Here is a 19,061-nt window from a genome sequence, read left to right on the forward strand (position 1 = left end):
TGAGCTAAACTTGCACACAGGCACACAAAGATTTTTAAATTATTTGACTTTGTTCTGGCCTGCCATGTAACGGCTTGAAAAAATTTGGCCCGATGCTAGACTTAATTGCCAACCGCTGGGATATACTGTGAGTTTTTCAAAACGTGGTAATCAAAAACAGTTTAAATGTTGTTTAAAATTTGAAACAGTAATACTAACTGTCCAAAGTTTATCACTAAACCAGCAACCATTACTAGTATCCACTGAAGCTATCATTGAGGCACCACAGCTTGATGCCCCACTTGTGTGTTTCCACAGCAGTCTACTATCAAATTTAATAATTGCCTCATCAACAGAAAGGGCTTGTTATAGATGCAAGTGCTTAGGAAAAATGTTCCTCCTTCCTAACCTTGTGTAACTTATTAGATTCACTGGTGCAGGATATGACCAAATTGAAGAGCTGCTCACAGTGGTTACGGGGCATCTTGCAGGAAATGTAAAGTACTCCGAAGGCCTTCATCAGTGGACCAGTAGTCAACTAGTGCCGAGAGAGAGTGTTTATCCCAATGAAAGCTTTCATTTCCTCCTTGCATGTCTCAAAGCACGGGGCAGAGGAATTTGCAGATGACAAGTAGTAGAAATAAATTAAGAACATCCACTAGGGTTGTTTGAGGACCAGGCTTAGTGGTGCAGAGCTGAAAATTGTATTTAGTTGCTCTGAACTCCAAGGATATGTTGGCCTAGCAGGTACCGCCCCCTGGTGACCTCTCCTGATGCCTCTGCCCCCTTCTCTTCGCCACACCTCCTCTACCAAGCCAATAATAACTTTATATAATATAATAACATATAATACATAACATCCTATTTATTGTTACTTAGGTGTACATATTATGCCATACTGGCCCAGCTTGGACTTAATTCTGCCCCTGAGGAGCCGTTCTGGACAAAATGGGACTCATGTTGACCAGACAATGGAATTGTCAGAGACCTGCCCCATCAACATCCCGGATCAAGCACTCAGCAGGTGGTCCATGTTCCGAGCTGTCAGCGCAAGACTCCAGCAAGATGAGAGGAAGTGTGTTTTACATCGATAATGCTTGGTGCTTAAATGCAGTCAAGATGGACTCTGTTTCCCAAATGTCCGACTGTTTATTTTGGGGATGAAACTTTCATATTATCATCTGGTTGCTGCTGTTTACATTCACCCCGGATGAAATTCAAAAAATGCACTGTGGAATGGTCGGGGTGTATATGTGTATTTATACAACGTGTAGCTCAAATCAAGCAATCAGATTAGTTCATAGTTGTGATATAATGATCACAGATCCGTATCACTCCATTATAATCTGAGCTTTGGCCCAGATGTCTGCGATATTGCAACAAAGTTTAAGTTTCAGTAGCCTCTTCAAAGATTATTGCTCAAGGAGAGACGCAATTCCTCCCTTTATGGTAGGTACACTGTTAAAGTGTTATTTTATGCACTGCTGGCCGCCGGCACACAGTAGCAAGCATTTTATCATATATTATATAAGTTCAACTTACCAAAGTCAATCTACTGACGCTGGACAATTTTTTAGTGGCTGCACAACAAACAGCAACGTGCAAATAGATCTAAATAAATAGTTCTAATAATTCTAGCCTTTGGTGTATGTTGCTGAGCAACCGACATGCACTACGTAGCCTACCGGCAGCCTGATGGAGCTACTTTTTGTATTCATAAAGAAATGTCTGTTGTTGAAATAAAGTCAATTTGTAGTGCGTCTGTTAGCCTACTTTCTTTTTGCCATACTTGGTAACCGTTTTATAAAAGCGAACAACGACCTTAACTGTGATATAATAAGCGTATACCACGGCCTGTTGTGAGCTATTGCTTAAGTATATATGTGTATAAATAACAGTAGGCCTATGTAGCCTATTGTTTTATTTTATTTTTTATGTTACCATATTTTAATGTAGGTCTACACTTAATTATATTTTGTGTGTGGCACGGAGGAACTATAAATTTTGTTTTGTTATGCAGCCTTGTGCTATACAATGACTAATAAACAACCTTGTACCTTGTTACGGTACATCACCCCTACTCTTAATCTGTCAAAATGATGGACAGCCTTCAGATTTTTCCATCACTGTTTAAAGAAATGCAGTCAATGACGGAAAATATTTGGTTGACGTGACCCCCTGCTCTGTATAGTTCAAAATATGTATTAGTCCACAAATTGACCCCAACAAATACACTTTGCTACTGTTTGAATAATGTTTGCTAAAAACTTAAGTGTTAAGGCTCACTGAGCCTACAGACAGGGTAAGGAAGTCAGAAATTATTGAGATTGACCAGCACTCTGTTTTTTGATTGGTTTGTTGATCATGAGAAAAATATAACATCCTTTAATTTACCTTGTAAGGGCTTCTTTATGCAAGAATTTCAACTTTACTAAACATTATTCATGCACAAAAGGATAAAAACCCTCTCAAACCCTGCTTTCTGCATTCTCAAACAATGTGTATTTCACCTTAAACCAACAGGACACTTCCTAACATGAAGCATCTTTCGAGCTCTGTGTCTTTTGTGGTCTGTCTACCCCCGGTGTCCCAGTGTAAGGCAGTGGAGCTGTCAGTGTTAGACATGGTCTGTGGGTTATCAGTGCTGGAAGCTGCTATCCAGTGCAGGACAGGACAGTTAAGCAGACGGGCTGACAGGCTGACAGGTGTCAACTCTGCGGGAATCAGGCTGATCCAGACCTCTCACTCGCCACAGTGCTTCAAGAACAGGTGGCTCACGCTGATATATCACACACGCAGCCATGCTCACAATGAAACACACACGCAAACACACAACCAGAAAAACACGCTCCCACAGAGGCATGGATGTGTAGAAGCAAGCATGAGCACACGCCGTTGATCAGTAAGCACGCATGTCATGTAGGCACTGAAACTGATGTTATCGTGTGGGGTTATGTTCCCACGCAAAGGTCAAAAATCACAGAAACTGTTGATGACTGTATATGCTGCAAATACCTGTATATTAAAGACCATTAAATTTGTTTATATATTTAATTTAACAGGGACAGTGCACATTAATCAACACCATAGTTTTTTTAGACTTCAATGTAAATGTACTGCAGTTAGCTAAACAACTAATTTTCATCCGTAGTCCCTGAGCAGGTTATATCCAATATCCTTGAAATGATCCACATAATAAGGATATAATGCCGTGTTTAGACCACATGATAATAGCCCGATAATAACCTGATCTGAAAACTGTAGGGGTTAACAGAAACACCAGCATGTTCAAATTTTTTTGCCTTCCACGACTAATGAGAAACAAAATAAAAATGATGTTGTTGGTGCTGCCAGGTGGAACTGTGAAACAGAGGGAATGTCACTGTAGTCTTTCCCTTTTATTAGGCTTTTCCAAACACAAGACAGTAAGTATCATGCACACTGACCATTGTTCATTTACATTCTTGTTCCTGGACGTCGGTCCTTTGCACCTCCTTCCTGGGGGCGTCACGCACGCCTTGAAAGACGACAAGGTATGATATGTTAGTAACCAATGTGTCGTCAGTAATGTCTCTCAGCCAAGTCACAGCAAGAATTCATGACTCTATACTATGGTTGGGCGATCTTCGCTATTTTCATATCATCTGATCATGGCTACTTGAGATCACAGATACGTAGCAGCATGCCGGTGAAATGCCAGCATGGAGGATAAAGGCTTATTAGCTTTAAGAGAAACCACCAGAAACATCTGTAAATGCACAGTTCAGTGTTTCCCACAGAATTACTGTGTAACTCTGGCGCCGCGTGTGGGTGGGGAGTGCAGCTATGTATGTATGTATTTCTCAACAACAAAAATGTGGCTAGTGAAAATGCTGTGTGGCTAGTAACTCTGGAAATCCACAAGCCACATTGTCAAGCCCTGGCTATACTAATTAGCTAGGCTCCTTACATGCTTGATCATAACTTATTTGATGGTGGGTCTCTGAGATTTTGTTATGTTGGGTTTTTTTGTTGTTTCTTTTAAAGCTGTCCTGCCCAGCAGCCTGGTATAGAGTATGATAACCTGGATACCATATTGTGCCAGACAGATTTTACTTTAACAAGAGAGTATTAATATACTCCTTTGTCTGTTTTATTATTTATTTAATTATGTATTGATTTGTCACCGGGCCGGACAGGGGGGCAGACATTGGGATGGGGGGGGCAAAAACATCGCACAGACAGACAGCACAGAGAAAGGACAACATCTGCAAGAGAAGGGGGATGGAGGGTGGGGACAACAGGAAATAGCAGAGCGAAACACCGATTGCAGAAAGCAACAAAACCTGCAACAGAACGGGAAGGGGGGCGAGCAAGCGGAGGTGCCGAGCGAATCTATGCGCTGCGGGCAGCTCCGCAATAAATGATTTTATCAACATTTTCTTGCTTTTCATCCACACAATCACATATCAGTGATGTGGGGGGATTAATCTGGAATTTCTGATCTGAAAATGAAATGGTGCACTAGCTTCTCTGTCCTCTCCTCTTTGAGCGAGGGCGGGGCTCAGCTCTCTCACACACACAGTGGACAGCAGAGCAGAGAGGCTGCGGTGGAGACGGTGAACCAGGTGAAATGACGATAACGTTTCTCAAGGAAAAAGTGGAAAGGCGATATTTCCACCTTGTTGTTCTTACAACCACAGCAAGCTTGTTAAACTATTAGAGAATTTTTACAAACAATCTCAAACGAAAGCTGTCTGTGTGTAGCTCTGTGTAACAGTTTATTTTGCTGCTGGCTGAGACAAACCCGCCCCTCCTCTCTCTGCCAGCGTTACCAGTGAATCACAGCAGAGGCAGAGGGACAGAGGACAACACATTCTTTCTAAACTTCACTCTGTATTTTGATGTCAGGAAAATTAGGCTTACGTGTTAGATATAACTGCATTTATATTGACTTTGCTGTTGCTTCTCTAGAAACAACATTTTAGTTCTACAAAAAATATAAATCAATTCTAATCCTGTTCTGAATTTCTGAATTTTTTAGTTATAGAACTGATAAAGAACCAGAACAATAAGAGAATGGATAAGATAAAGATACATTCCTGTACTCCCCCCTACAGGAAATCCCTTCATTATAGCCGACTTTATTTATGATTATGTTGTGTACAGACAGTGTGGATTTGTGCATTTTACAAACCCAATTCCAAAAAACTTGGGACACTGTGTAAATTGTGAGTAAAAAAGGAATGGAATAATATACAAATCTCATAAACTTATATTTTAATCACAATAGAATATAGATAACATATCAAATGCTGAAAGTGAGACATTTTGAAATGTCATGCCAAATTGTGGCTCATTTTGGATTTCATGAGAGCTACACATTCCAAAAAATTGGAACAAGTAGCAATAAGAGGCCGGAAAAGTTAAAATTACATATAAGGAACAGCTGGAGGACCAATTTGCAACTCATTGGGTCAATTGGCAACATGATCGGGTATAAAAAGCGCCTCTCAGAGTGGCAGTGCCACTCAGAAGTCAAGATGTCACCAATTCCCCCAATGCTGCGGCAAAAAATAGTGGAGCAATATCAGAAAGGAGTTTCTCAGAGAAAAATTGCAAAGAGTTTGAAGTTATCATCATCTACAGTGCATAATATCATCCAAAGATTCAGAGAATCTGGAACAATCTCTGTGCGTAAGGGTCAAGGCCGGAAAACTGTACTGGATGCCGTTGGACGGCACTGCATCACATACAGGAATGCTACTGTAATGGAAATCACAACATGGGCTCAGGAATAGTTCCAGAAAACATTGTCGGTGAACACAATACACCGTGCCATTCGCCGTTGCCGGCTAAAACTCTATAGGTCAAAAAAGAAGCCATATCTAAACAGGATCCAGCGCAGGCGTTTTCTCTGGACCAAGGCTAATTTAAAATGGACTGTGGCAAAGTGGAAAACTGTTCTGTTGTCAGACAAATCAAAATTTGACGTTTGTTTTGGAAAACTGGGACGCCATGTCATCCAGACTAAAGAGGACAAGGACAACCCAAGTTGTTATCAGCGCTCAGTTCAGAAGCCTGCATCTCTGATGGTATGAGGTTGCATGAGTGCGTGTGGCATGGGCAGCTTACACATCTGGAAAGGCACCATCAATGCTGAAAGGTTCTAGAACAGCATATGCTCCCATCCAGACGTCGTCTCTTTCAGGGAAGACCTTGCATTTTCCAACATGGCAATGTTGGCAGACCACATACTGCATCAATTACAACATCATGGCTGAGTAGAAGGATTCGGGTACTGAAATGGCCAGCCTGCAGTCCAGATCTTTCACCCATAGAAAACATTTGGTGCATCATAAAGAGGAAGATGCGACAAAGAAGACCTAAGACAGTTGAGCAACTAGAAGCCTGTATTCCTATTCCTAAACTTGAGCAACTTGTCTCCTCAGTCCCCAGACATTTGCAGACTGTTATAAAAAGAAGAGGGGATGCCACACAGTGGTAAACATGGCCAAATTTTTTGAGATGTGTTGATGCCATGAAATTTGGAGTCAACTTATTTTTCCCTTAAAATTATAAATTTTCTTACAAATGTTGTATTCTGAAAAAAATATTGAAATTTGAAACTTCCACATCATTGCATTCTGTTTTTATTCACAATTTGTACAGTGTCCCAATTTTTTTGGATTTGGGTTTGTATACTCCAAATTCTTTCTCTCTCCCTGGGAGAAAGAAAAGGAGGGGGTGAGATACAGTATCAACTCAACAGACGGCTGAAGAGACCCCATAGGAAAAGGTGAAAGGTTTGCTTTCCCTAAGTGCTGTTTCTGGGCAGTCGATTCGTAAAACTAGCCACCTCTGATGCCGCAGCGAGATAACGCTCAGTGCCTGACTGTTAAAATGACAAAGAAACACTGACCAGAGATTAGCGTTCTCCTGAACAGCCTATTGGAGCTCTTCATAAGAGAGGGCAGGAAACCCTAAACTGGCCCCCCACACACGTAACCATGGCAACTGACCTTCCTCTTTGTTTAATTACCTGACATCAAAGGATATTCTCCTTTTCACAGCCAGATGTAAATTTGGGAGAAACTCCAGGACACCAGAAGGACTGCCCTAAATTCCTTTGTGTAAACAACAGCATGTCTCCTCAAAACTCAAAGCCTTACCTTGTTTAATTAAATAATCTTTTAGTTACTTGATTAGGTCTCTCCACTACATTTGAGTAGTTATGTTACCATGTTGGTGTTATTTGTTGTTGAAAAGAATCTAAACAAGTTAATTTTGCAGTGTTTCATTTTCAACAAGGATCCCTGACCTTTGCCTCATTTTATGTTGTAACCAATGCTTTGTTCACAACACTTTCTGACACTTCCTTTAGAAATGATAAAGAAATGTCATCCAATACCCGATTAATTTTCCAGCTTGAATTTAATGAAAATAACTAAAGCTCCTAGGCAGAAGGTTGTTTTAGGGTGAATCAAAGCTATCCTCATGTAACCTGAGCTCCCCCAAGTGGACAAAATAAGTATTACATGCCATCGTCTGAAATGCCGTTTAATGTATAAATGTCACACTGTATTTATCTTGTCCATAATCTGATGCCATTCGTGTATCTTGCTTGTATTCTCTAAGAATGTGTAACAGCCAATATATCCAGAAAGCTAGTTAAGTTCCTCTCATCTGTGATTCCTACGAAATGCTAACCTTTTAAGGTCTAACTACTGACAATTGTTTTTCCTTTTTTGATCAAGTGCTTAAAACTAAGAACGGTATAACTGTTTGACAATTAAGGTTTGATTGTGGGAAGATATTTGATAAAAAACGCGCAAATAAATTTTTTTTTGATTAGACGTATTAAAGTTAAAGAAATGGCAGTCTCTCAGGAAAACCGAAGACAAGCCCTCCCTCAGGGGAACAAAGGACTGCCCTCTGGGAACCACGCCCCAACAGACAAAAGCAGTGACCCACGTTGTCTCGCTCTCTCTTGTCCTTGCTTGTTCCTGGCTCTCCAACGGTGCTTCGGCACGCGCCCAGCGTGCCCCCTTGCCCGGCAATGCCCTAAGCAATTCGACCCGGCGCAGCGAAGACTTGTTTCAAGTCACACATGAGAAGAGCCGCGACCTCAGCTTTCCCTCGTTTCCAGCAACTTTACTTGCGTTTTATTTTCTTTGGTTTTGTTTTGTTAAAAGTTATCAGTCCGTTAAGTTACACTAATTTAATTCATGAACAACCAAGTTCTATTTAAGCTTTATCCTTCGAGCAAAATTACAGTGCTCCCACTGAGGTCAGACCCTTTCACGTAGTCCCGCCAGCAGTAACAAAGGACGACCAAACCTCTGACCCGAGCCAGGGTTGGAAAGGCCCCCACTGCGAGTTTCTTCAGTAAGCCGACAAAAGACGGACCTCCGGAGCAATTCCCTGGCAGAGAAAGCGACTGGCTGACGGCTTTAAGCTGTCCTAACTGAGAACGCATGGAACTCCGCCAGTGTGAGGCCGTTTAACAGCAACCCAGCTGGGAGACACGACATTCAGTAAGACCAAAACCCTGCATTCTGTGATCAGTGATGTCCCTTAGTTCATTGTTTAGCCATTGTTTATTTCTTGGATGTATATTTTAACCGCATTTTTATATTCACCTTAATTAGTTAATAAATTTCACTGTAATCAAAGGAATTGTGGTTGTATTGCCTGTCTCCAAGTCCCTGCCACGAGAATTTACCCCTTCGATATGAGACTGACTGACTGATTTAAGATAATTGAGCGATTATTAACTTACTGATCACTAGTGAATAATTGTCTAATTATTAGCCATACTCAGGGAATCCCGAGACCCTGGGCAAACGGAATATCGGGTGGTGCCCCGTGAGAGATTTATGAATGAATATTTTCTGAATATTAAAATTCATAATTTGGAATTAATTCTCATAAATTTATTATATGCTACAATTATTATTTTTTTGTGACACACTAAATCACTTAAAAATGTGGATTATTTCAGGACATTTCTTTTACTTCATCAGTGAGCAAATTTGTTTCACTTTTTTCCTGTCGGAGTGTAATGTAGAAAAGTACAATCTGTGTTTCTAAATGAATATTATTATAATTGTCTAGAAAATGTGGAAAGGACAAAAACCACACAAAAGGTTGAACAATCGTAATCAAAACATGCAATCAATGGTAATATTAACAGCTGGTAAAATAAACAAATACATTGATTTCTGTGGGTTAGATGTGATGACACAGGCTTCAAGGGTCTGGGAAGAGAAAAGAGAGGAATAGGCTACTTACTCACAAAATATACTCAAAATAATTTGTCTTTTATATGTTGGTTATACATTGACAAAAGCAAAGGGACAACTAACCAAATGATTATAACTTGGAAAACAGAATCAAGTTGTGAACTTGGTTTTCTAATGAACAATATATTTAAGATCTTTTATTAAAAAAACTTGTTCTGGAAATTGTTCTCCAACTCTTGAGGTCAAAAACATTGCTCTAAAGCTCACTTCTGAGTCTGTTCTGTAACTAGTTTTCTAATAAATATAGTAACTGATAAACCCATTTCAATTTCAGGCTTATTTTATGGTTAGTCCTACTCATGTCCAGTTTAAGGCCAGCCCATTCAGAGATGATTTTGTTTGAACAGATACCGATAATGGTGTACTTGGTCATCCCTATTGGAAGCTTTTTTAAAATAATTTTATTGTGCCTTTAACAGGTTTAAAATGTCATAATATAAACAAGAAAAGGCTTCCTGTTCAAAGTAGAATTGATCAAATGTATTGGAAATATTTGATAAAAACAACTTAATGTATTGATCAGTGAAATACACACACAACTTTCATACCCTCTATTACCTCAAATGAATGACAAGCAGCTTCTAAAACTCACTCAAAGATCACCCCACAGTAATAAAATGCTGTGTTTAATCAAGCTTGCTGACATCCCACCACTTTTTTGATGCTTAGTGTCATTTTAGAGAAAATAAACTGTTCTCTGGAAGTGTTCAGTTAAAAATAATAGCATATATTCTCTTAGAGTGACAGATTTACTACTCAAAACTAAACTAATTAACCAGCGACGGTCAATTTTGTCCACTGAAATGACACATGTCGCTAGCGGACAGTATCAGCTGAATGTAGCTAATTACTTTAAAAGTTAGCTGAGTGTAAAAATGCTGACTGACTGACTTTAAATCTCACTTGTTCTAAAACATGAACCCTAGAAAAAGATATAAAAAAATATGCACTTTTTAGCTACATGATATTCTACAATCCCAGGCAAAAAAGTCAGCGATCTTCACCAGTTGAAGATCCATGTAAGTTGGATATAATGGAAATAAAGAAACAGCAATGTAGCACTGTAGAGCTAGTCCTACTATTAAAAGTGTGATATGGAACAAGGTAAGATCAGACTCATATTTTATTCCACCATAACTCCACTAGCTCACATACTTGGACAAGTAAGACTTGATTATACTTTATGGTTCATATTTTCAAATATAGGACTTAGTATATGGCAAACATATCTAGTAATACGAGTTTGGCTGGGGTTGCAGGTGTGTTAACTTTCTCAAGAGCTGACATAGCTGCTAGTGCTAAATATTAATATAGTATCAACCAGGACGAATCCTCACACACAGCGGGGAAAACGCTACACAGTGAATGTGGTATCATTTCACCTTTCACCGTTACCTCATAAAATCCTAATTTGCCTACGTAACCCTAGCTTAGGTTGCTACTATAGGCAATAAGATAATCAACCAGGCATGCAAATGTTTGCGACTTGCATTAGATCAGACAGACATACTGTTTGAATCCATTCCTTATACTTTTCTTCATGTTTACATTACATTACAATGTTTATCTATATGAACATGCACAGTACCAGATGTATTTAATAAGTACATTTGTAACGCCTTTTGCATTCACCATAAATGCAAACTGGTCAAAACCGCTGACCAAAATTGAAAAAACAATATGTGGTTATGTCTTTTACATGCAATATTCATATATTGAATATTGAGTCACTTGGGATGTCTAATGCATCCACGAAGAGCGCTCATGCTACTTCCGCCATTGCAGGCTAGTCAGGCCAACTCTGAGTTGTTCGACTTCAGGTATGCTTCATGATGCGTCATCACTGGAAGTAACATGAATCTTTTTCACTGGAACTAGCAATGGATGGTCTTTTCTTTAAGTCAGTCTTCACTGCCTAGAGTAGCAGCATAATAGTAATTTTTCTTTTTCTTTCATCTTAGCAACAAGAAAAAAAACACCCTGAATATTTGCCAAATATAATGTTCAATATTACCCATGACTATTTTCTTCTATCAATGTTTTTCCTCCTAGCAACTGCGTAAAAGTAGTCTGAGGTCATGGATTTTTAGGAGAGAATCAGAGGGAGAATGTGGCTCCGATGCTGTAACTGTTTGGGGAGGACCATATTTGTGGAGGCCCTGTACGCAGGAGAAGCGGTTGGCGATGGATGGATGGATATTTGTGGAGGGGAAATATGTCTTCCTTCGGGTTTCTAATACTTTGAGTCTCTTTCCAACCCCTATGTAGTATGTTTTTCCTATCCTTCAACTGTCCTAGCTCAAATAAAGGCACAACCCCCCACCCACCCCCGCAAAAAAGGAGAGGAAAACATAAGAAAATTGTTCCACCTGAATTCCTGTAAACTGCTGAGAATCATGGTTGAGATCCTCCATCTGATGAGCAGATTTTTTTTATTTTTATTAAAGACTTGTGTAGAAGGTAATGAAAGAGTATTAAGAGAAACAAATCTAGAAGATGTATTACAGTGGAGAGAGTATAATGTAGAAATAAAGATTGAGTGCCTCCAGTCTCAGAGTGAGATAAGAACACTATGCGCCATGCAGTGATGCGCTAATGGACCCCATCCCTCTTCCAAATACAATATGGCAATTCTACCTCTAATAAAAGACCAATTAAAGCCACTTTACAGAAAAGCCTACAAGAAGTCAGAGATACAGATAACTGTGAAGCAAATTATTTTGATTAAACACCACTTTTCAAAGGGACACATACTGTTAGAAAATAATGGATAGCTATTTGTGAAAATATATCCTGCATTAAAGGTATATGTATGGGGCTGGAACGGCAACGTTACATACTGGCATTGAAAATTAAATTTGGCATTGAAAACAAATCTGTAACTGAAAAAGGGGGGCATTGGAACATTAGTATCGGAAAAAGTTGTTTTGGCACTGAAAGGTTTCACTGAAAAATAAAACATGCATTAAACATTATTTCTTTTGTTGTTTTTGCGTTCTGGTGTGTTTTTAATGTTACTTTTTTAAGTGACGGTACATTTTAACACTGTCAGTTTCTTTTCCAGTCATTTATATATAATCTCCACACTAAGGAGCGAACATCAGTCTTCCTGAACCAGCCGTTCAGCCATTGTGGGTTTCCTGGTTGCGGTGACAGGTGGGTTGGAATTGTGTGTGTAGATAGTGTTTTCTCAACTTGGGTGACATTACACAAACATCCAGAACTTGGATCCATGTATGACCAGTGTTGGGCAGTAGCGTCGCTACAAGTTGCGCCGTTACTAGTTTACCTATTTCTCAGTAGCATAGTGGTAGTGTTGCTGTTTTATGAATCAAATAGCTTTTCAGTAGCGAAGCTGTTTTATTGATCAAGTAGCGCATTAGCGTCCACACACAAACTCCATTTTCCCAAGCATTTCTGAAGCTCAAGTCTGAAATACAACTACTAAGGATCAGTAAGTGACACCACCCTGTATGTGTTGCCGGCAGAAGCGCTTCCATATGACATCACGTACCAATCCTTGGGCTGATGTCTGCGGGGGAGTGAAGACACATGGTGGAGTTTACTTTCTATTGTGATAGTTATTGTAACAACTCTTGTGAGAAGGATCAGGGTCCAGCCTGGACACCTCCTACTCTAGTGAGGAGGAGCCTGTTTCCATGGAGAGAGAGAACTAATCTTTATTTATTTGTAGAGCACTTTTCAAAAACAGTGTTTTAACAAAACAATAAAACACATAAAAACAAATACATGATAAAAGCAAGAAAACAATTAAGAAACTAAAATACACATTTAAAATAAATAAAAAATACATATAGAACAGAATAAAATTAAATAAAATAAAGCCAAACAAAATCTCTCTCTCTGCTTTAGGCCATGAATGTTTAGATAAACAATGTTGCCAGAGCACAAATTCACATGTAAACAATAAATTATTTAAATAACAAAAACAATAATAATGATAATAATGTGATCATTTTACAGTAACTATACAAACAACAAGGGTTGAGTTTGTTGTATGAGGAAATACATATTTCTGCAATGACATATCAGCAATTAGGGGAGATTCTGTGTGTCTGATTTACATATTTACTAACTATAGTTTGCATGTTCTCCCCATGGGTTCTCTCCGGGTGCTCCGGCTTCCTCCCACCATCCAAAGACATGCAGACTAGGTTGATTGGTGTCCCTAAATTGTCCTTAGGTGTGGGCGTGAGTGGTTGTTCGTCTATGTGTGGCCATGCGATGGACTGGCGACCTGTCCAGGGTGTACCCCGCCTTGCGCTCGATGCCAGCTGGGATTGGCTCCAGCCCCCCCGCAACCCTGTACTCAGGATAAGCGGTTGACGATGGATGGATGAAAGTAGCTCAGATGTAGTAACCTACTTTTGCCTTGAAATACCCGAGAAACCTTTGAAAAAACAGGAGTGTTGCTTCAGAAACCTCCTCTCCACGCCAAAAAAGAAAACTGTCAAAAAGTGACAATAGAGTGAAAAATCAGACGACTTTCACTGAAAAACATCAGAATGTTAAAAATATCACAATAAAAAGAAATATATAACTTTTTTTCAATACAATACAATGGTTAAATGCCAATTTTTCCTTTTTGTCAGGTTCAGACACAATATTTCAGACAAGGAAGAAAGACAAGAGAGTTAATGGCTTTTTACTCGCGAGGAGAACGGACAGAGATGTATTCCAACCGCTCTGCGGTATCTCTTCCGTTTCCTCTCTTTTTATTATATTCAGGGCGTTCCCTAGTTACATGCATGTTGCTGCTCTAAGGGGAAAGGGGGTGCAGCAGCAACATGAAACGTGATCAACGTCACATATTATTGTACAGTACTGTTCCAGGAACTATGTACATTAAGCTCAGTCGCCTCTCAGGGCCAGGACTCGGTTCCTGTTATTTTGTTGTTGTTGTCTGCTCCGTGTGTAATTTCCTTCAGTCACACCATCCGCTATATATATATATATATATATATCCATATTGTTTCAGATTGCAAGAGCGAGAGTAAATATAAGATAACTTATATACATACTGGTTCCAACACTTTTCCAGTTCAAATTTTGATTTCAATGCCATTTTTTTTAAAGCCAAAATTTAATGTCACCCATATATTTGTTTTGGGGTGAACAGGACCCACAGTGCAATAAGCTGTATTTTCACTATACATTAATGATGTAATATCTTCAATATATATAATATAGTTCAATATCTCAACTAGTGGATGGATTGCCATGAAATTATGTGTAGACAGACAATGGTGATCCCCTGACCATCCTCAACCACCACCATTGTGGTTTTGAGTGAAATGTCTTGACCGCTTTTCGATGACTTGCCATGAAATCAGAGGCAGACATCTGTGTGTCGCTTAACAACACTGGTGATGCTTGCAATGCTAGAGTGTACTGTTGGCTAGCATGGGGAATTTTAAAACATTATAGCCTATTACACAGAGAGAAATTGTTTCTCGTGTAGTCCTTGTCCACTGGGCTATACAACACACAGCAGTTAAGGCTGTGTTAAATAAGTGGTTCATACAACATGTTGTCTGACCATGTTAGAAATCAACTGTTTATTCCTGATCCGCGCGGACACACTTGGGGTTAAAAGCCAGCCGCCACGAGAGGGGCGACACATGATATTGTTTAAATATGGGGATAGTGGCACACATTTTCAGACAGTCTCTCCTGGAATACATTCACAGTGTTGCACTCGGTTGCTCACATGAAAAGTGACGGAAATAACTGTCAAGAATAAAAAAGGAAAGCTGAGAGAGAAGTTTGAACCCTGGCCACTTTTTCACCTCCGAGTGATGCCGGATTGTAGATTTTGTAAAGTGAGAGAAATGGTCGGACGCAGTCACCCCTAATCCAATGTCAGATGGGTGTGGAGGGAGTAGGTTTCTGAAGCTATTCAACAAACTGGCCCCCACAACATGACCTCCAAAACCAAAAAAAATGCCTCAGGGAGGAGATCTGCAGGCAGCAAACATGAAATTCTGCCTAAGAAAATTCTCTTTGCGCTGGTTTTGAAACCTATATGGTTCTTATAACAAAATTGCAATGCAATGAGCTTGGAAAAATTCTTGTTTTCGTAGGACTAGTATATATACAGTATATATAGTATTATTACAAGTCCACAAGATAAGTCTACATAGTAAGAAATGTTTCTCCTTTTATGTTGATTACCCTGTAGAGTCTGCTTTTGTTCTGAGTTTGAGACTTTTTTTTCTGTCTGTTTATTTCTCTTTTACACACCTTTTAAGAAATTAATAGTTTCCCAAGGTGATAGTGGAAGGAGGAGGTTGAAAAAGGAAACAGGGTGAGTTTTGTCACTTCATGAGAATAATGGATACCGTTCCTTGGATCAGTTTAATGCATCATAAACCGTCTCCCTCTCTTGCGTACCCTCCCACCTTTCCTTTTCTTTCAGCAAATCTCTCTTTCTCTGGATACATTTAAAAGGTGCATGCCTCAGAGGTTTGAGTAATATTCCCAACAAGCTGTCAGATTTCATGTGGAGGCAGCTTTTTCCCTTTGCTAACGCAGCATCCGACCATTGGCCTTTGTTAAAGGGAAGAGTGGCACCTCAAAGAGATGCCATATTAAAGGAAATCATTTTAGAAAAGTAGAGACAGAAGAGACAAAAGAGTGAGGATAAATAAAAACAAAGAGTGAGAATGAGCTATCAAGAGGCACAATGACTATAGACTGTTGCTAAGGTCTGATTGGGAAGTTGAACTTAAGCCTTGAAAAGTCTCATGCTAACTTTATGATACCAGAGTCTTCTGAAATAAACTTTGTTGATTTACTTTCCTTTGTTGACGCCCACGTGTCAGATTTTAGATATTATTTTAGATATTATTTAGCCAGTATCTACACTTTGATTTGATGCCAGGCTCATCAAACACTTAATAATGCCAAGAATCAGAGACATCTGTCACATATAGTAGCTCCAAAAATACACTGTATATTTAAAAGAAGTAAGAAGCACACCCTATTTTTAGAGTGGTATTCTTTAATTATTCAGTACTGCCTTGAAAATCTTATTTAGGCCCCATGTTTACACAGTCCTTCAAGCAAAATTGATTCAAATAGACCATGTTTGTTCCGTTCAAGATAAAATGTCCTAAAGGGAAAAAAAAGGAAAAAGTTCAAAGTCAGCTCACAAATTTGATGAAAAAGTCTGAAGGATGAGTAGTCTATTCCGGTCAATTTGCTTTTCCTCTAAGAACCAATATTGATCTGAAGGTCATGGAGTGGTGTGTTATCTGCAATTTGCTGAGACAACATACTGTATATGTCATGGTTTTGTTTTATTGTATTTCCTGTTTTATTTTGATAAATCTACAATATGTGTCTATTTTTACTTGCTTCCTGTCTCTGTGTTCGTCTTGTTCTCTGTATTCTTGTCTTTGTGTCATTTATTCTTTGTTTCCTGTTTTACTGTCATATGTTCCTTCCCTCTGGTTTCTGTTCTCTTTACTCTCTGTCTCTGCGTTTGTCCCCATTCTCTATATTTTGTTTTGGCTTGTCATTATTCATTAGTTCTGTGCTTCCTGTTTTAGTTTGAAGTTCCCTGCCTCTTGCATCTTGTTTGAACTTCACTTCCTGTTTGTCTTGATTGAGCGTTTCCACCTGTGCCTCGTTTGTCACCTTCTTCTTGTGTATGTAAGTATCTGTCTTTGCATTAGTTGTTGTCATTTTGTCCCATGTACACAGGTCAGCGCCTCCATCTGTTTTCCGTACCCGTCTATGGACTGTTTTGTGTTTTGTTCCCAATCGGTCTTCTGCATTTATGCCTTCTTTTGTTTCTGGTCTGTGGATTAGTTTTAACATTTGGACTGCCTGCTTCACTACTTATGTAAGTTTTCTGTGGGGCTTAAATAAATACTTTTAACGGTACCTGTCCTGCCTTGGTGCCTGTATTCTGGGTCAAATCCCTGGTTAACCTGTGTCAACGCTTGGCTAAACATAACATCTACATAAACTGTAGTAACCTGGTTACTCTAAATCCACAAACATGCAGCAGGTCCGTAACCAGATGTCTTCCTTACCCTGAACGTATTTTGGAAGCACGTCTGCTTATATTATCTGTAGAAGTGATAAAATATGCTGCCGCCTCATGATTTTTCTTCACAATGGCAGCCACTCAGAAAACATCCAAACCCATGAAGTCACAGCAGTTTGATGGCTGTAACACATTAAGCTTTGATAACCACTGCTTCTCCCAGTGCATACATAAAGCATTGCAACTAGTTTCCACGCATGGCACTTAGGGGCATTATGAAGCTGCGTCACTACATCATCGAGGGAGATTAAATTTTCGGCCCAGCTGGTAGTTCTAGGTGGCTGGATCTGTAAGTGCTTTTATAAGGGCTGACACACATCTTTCCATTACATTGCATATTTGTCTGAATTTTCCAAATAGCAAAATATTGTGGGATTTAAAAATACCCTTTTAGACCTCTAGAGGCTTCCTTTGTGTTTTGTCGAACTTAACCTGCTTAACTGCCTTCCTGTCTGAAGCCTTTATCATACCTAAGCTCACATGTAAAAAGCAGATCAGAAACCATGGCGCCATGTATACAAGATCAAGAAATCTGCTTTCTCAGGTTTTGCTAATCCCAATCAACACTAATTATGGAAACTGGGTAAGCACTTTGGGTCAACTCCTGTTGTTTTCTGCTTTATAAATAAAGCTGACTTGACTTGACGTATGCATAACTTTTAAGACATCCACGTGTTTCCATGTCTTTTTCAACAATGATGCAAATATCACTTTTATAGATCCTGGATTTGGTTTGTTGTGGTTGCATCTTTTGTGTCCCCCTTTTAAAAAGACAGGAAAAATTTTTAGTGGTATCCTTTTTCAATATTAGGATAATTGTGACAGTAGATTGTAATGTTTAGTCATATCACCAAGGGCTTGGTTACATGTACTGAAAAATGGTATATGCTTCTGATAAGGTTTAGTAAAATAAATGCTACTGTTGGGTTCCATTTAGACAGCACCTTAACACAGGCACATTTGTCAGGAAATTCAGACTGATTCTACTGAAGGTGTCATTGCTGTAGCCACTGTTCGCCATGTGTCAGATATGCATTATAATGAGAAGAAAGAGAGACACAGCAAAAAATCAAAAAGACGGTGTAGGAGGATACAATGCTTTAGTACTAACAAAGAAACAGAGACAGACTGAGAGCCTGCAGTCTACCAGTGAGCCAGCCAGCAGTCAGTAATTTAGACTAAAAAGGTCAGAGCAGCTGATGGCTCCATCCATCTGAAATGGCAGCTGACCTGTGAGAGTGGGTTTGGGGTCACGGTGGATTAGAGACAGGGAGAGACACACACAACAGCTTCACAACAACGGACATCTACTATACAAGTGTAAGTAGTGTTTCTGTTGTGATCACAGTCAACCCGAACGTGTAAAATTTCTTACAGACAGGCTTGTCTGGCTCCATTCTCTGTTTACATTTCATTAAGTCGATGACGTTTCCTAATACCTCTCCTTCATCTCATCTCCAGTGAGGAGTCACAAAAGGCTGTCTGATGGCTTAATCCGTCTAACATGGCAGCTGACCCCTGTGAGTGGACACCGAGAGGGAGAGGTGGGAAGAAGAAACAAGGAGACATAGGCGCGCAAGAAATAGAAAGAAAATATCTGCGGTTTTTACAGAAAGAAAAAGTAGACTAGATTTATCACCACAGCAAGGATCAACCAGATGGAAGACAAAACTGAACCTTCTATGGTGGACTGAGATGTGGATATTGAGTTATGTTTGAAT

Source organism: Micropterus dolomieu, linkage group LG19 (genome assembly GCF_021292245.1).
Source record: "Micropterus dolomieu isolate WLL.071019.BEF.003 ecotype Adirondacks linkage group LG19, ASM2129224v1, whole genome shotgun sequence".
NCBI classification, from domain to species: domain Eukaryota; kingdom Metazoa; phylum Chordata; class Actinopteri; order Centrarchiformes; family Centrarchidae; genus Micropterus; species Micropterus dolomieu.